The following is a 3,040-nucleotide window of genomic DNA, read 5'->3' as shown; positions in this document are numbered from 1 at the left end:
AGACATAGGCTGCCTTTGAAAAGGTGGCATGGTCTTGGGGAAAACTGAGTTCAGTTAAAGGCAAGATTTGAAGAGCTGCTGAGACTCTATCACCAGCAGCTCAGGAATCCTGTCCTTCAGTCCATAGAAGGACCAAGGGAGAGAACCCATTAAAAAGGCCCAGGGGGACTGATGCTGTTGTCCTGGAATCGCCAGGAAGCCAATTACTGGACACTAGTGTAATGGTCACTACTGTAAACTTGACTGGATTCCAGAATTATCTTGGAGAAGAATCTCTGTGCAAGTCTGTGAGGAATTTTCTAGACTAATTGAGAAGATTCCCCTTAAGTGTGGGTGGCACAGTACACAGGATGGAGTTCTGGGATACATAGAAAACAGCCAGCCAAGTACCAGCCTTCATCTTCCTCAAGCTCTGGCTACCGTGCCTCCCATACCATGATGAACTGTACCCTCAAACTCTGAGTCACAATAAACCCTATTTCATCATAACAGTGACAGAAGAAACTAAGGGCTAGAGATGGGTCAGTGTATAAAAGCGCTGGCTGTTTTTGTAGAGGACCCCAGTTTGATTCACAGCACCCACAGTGGCTCAGAACTGTAACTCTAGTTCCAGATCTGATGCTCTCTTAAGGCCTCCATGAGCACACAAAGATATACATGTGGACAAAACATCCATGACATAAAAACTTTAAAAGACTAATATGCACATCATATTCCAGTTTTCAATGAAAGAAAGATGCCTATTTGAGGGGTTATTTCCCAGCATTTAATAAAAGACATATATTTCTAGTTCTGCTTCCACCAATTTTCCTGAATTCTCCCTCTGTGTGGTCTACACAAGATGGCCCAGTAAGGAACACGGGTGCACGGGCTTTGTGGTCTGGTGGTGGAAAGTGATCCGGTATGGGAGGATCATCATCCGTAGGCATCACATCAGTAGTGCCCATAGGCAGAAGAGTCTGATTCATCACCATGCTTGCTCTTTCTTGTGTTTCAAGAGAGAAGATGATCAAGTAGGGATGGTACTGTAGACTGGTCACAAGACAAGAACAGACACACACACACAATCGGGGTGCACACGTGGAGGTCAGAGGACAACTGGTGGCAATTGGTTCTTTTACCAGTGATGGAACCCAGGTTGTTATCAGGTGTGGTGGCAAGTACTTTTAGTCACTAAGCTATCTCATTAGCTCAAGAGAACCCCATGAAGGTAAGTTGTCTTCAACCATCTTGAGGGAACAGCATTTTCCTGGGGATACTTCTTGGATGCTGGCAGTAGGGGTTGACAGAGAAAGACAAGCTGGGAACTATCTCCCATTCAAATGTCTGGGGAGAAGGCTCTACCAGCCTCCCCGTTGTCCATGAACGTTGTCAGACACCGCAGTATGCAGAAAAGCAGGGATCAACTCTGAGGACTCCAGCTGCTGTCTGTTGGGATGCTCGCCTTGTTTCCTCTTCTTACTTCCACACCAGAACCACAACTTCCATTTATTACCCCACAAAAGACCTAGTGTCCCACTTGAGCCACAAGACTGTCAATTTGACAGTCTGATATTCAGTAGCTGAAAGTGACAAAATCAAACTTATTTAACATGAGATTAAGGGATGGAAAAACTTTAAAAGAACAGTGTTTGCGGAAAGTGGACTTTTGATTCTTGTAGGACGGCCTTCGCACTCAATAAACACTGGTAATTCCTGGAAGGAGCGCTCTTTACAGTAGACCAGCCTTCCTTAACCATGTGTGCCGTTTTCAAAGAGGAAATCAGGTACATCTTCCCTGGAGGAACAAGACTCTAAAGCCATATATGGAAGGAAAGGCTTTTCTTTTTCTTTCCTGCACTGAATTTGTGTCTTCCAAATATCTAAGCTGTGTCCCACATGATTTATTTTAGAATTGCTAGGAAAGTCTGTAGGACACACGGGGAAGTCCTAAGGGTAGAGATGGGAGCTGAAAATAGAGCCGTGAATACTGAGAAACATTTTATCTTAACCTTCAAAAGCAATTGCAGCCGTCGTACAACGTTCTCGGGCTTCAAAACACCTAGGGTCATTCACGAAACCACTTTACAGAGAAATTTGTTATCCTAAAAGTGATATATATTGAAGAAAATAATAATCAAGGAATTCAACAAATACCATTTCTTCACATCATTTCACGTAACAAAAACATCAAGATTTGACCTGCTTATTGGAAGATTCAGTTTACACAATTCAGTAACTAGCATGCTGGCTAACCGCAATATCCCCCCTCAAGTTCGGCGCCCACTGCAGCAGGCTGCTGGAGGGAGAAAGGGGTACGCAGGTCCGTTTCCGCTCCGACTCACAACCTTCCCGCTCGCGCGCCCACCCGCCGCGCTACCCCACTGAACACCAAGACCACTTCCAGAGCAGGCGCCTGGGGAGCTCCCAGAAGCCTCCGCGACCGCGGAGCCCCGAGCAGCCGCAGAGCGAGGTCACCCCGCGCTTCCCGAAACCTTGGCTCTGCGCCGTGGGCGTGGCTTGAGGTGGCGTAGCTGCGGCCCTCCACCAATCAGCGCCCAGCAGGTAGCAAGCGCGGGGCCACGCCCCTGCGGTTGGCATGGACTCGCCCGCCCGGAGGATTCTGGCGGTGGCGCCTCAGAACATCTGGCAGCAGACTCCGCTACAGGGATGGAGGAAGCGGATGACAGGAGGGGGACACGTCCCTGCTATCACTTCCGGAAACCCACCTCCGAAACGCAGCCCTTCGCGCCGCACAGCCCGACGGGAAGGCAGCCTTCCTGTGTGAAAAACGCTGCGAAGCGGCCTCGCCCCCGCCGCGAGGCACGCCGGGAGAACAGAGAGCACACTCCCGCGTTCCGGAAGTGTGTGTGTGTGTGTGTGTGTGTGTGTGTGTGTGTGTGTGTGTGTGTGTATGTGTGCGCGCGTGTACGTGTGGGTTTCGTGCCCCTGTCCGTGCTAAGCCACGCCCTGTGCCCGAAGGAGGGCGGTGTGTGAGGTGTGGCGCGAAAGCCGGTCACGTGCCACCACTGCGGAAGGAGCCGGAGGGGCGGGTTCGTAG

Source organism: Mus caroli, chromosome 16, assembly GCF_900094665.2.
Source record: "Mus caroli chromosome 16, CAROLI_EIJ_v1.1, whole genome shotgun sequence".
In the NCBI taxonomy this organism is placed as follows: Eukaryota; Metazoa; Chordata; class Mammalia; order Rodentia; family Muridae; genus Mus; species Mus caroli.
The sequence above is the reverse complement of the archived record's forward strand: the minus strand, read 5'-3'. Positions refer to the sequence as shown.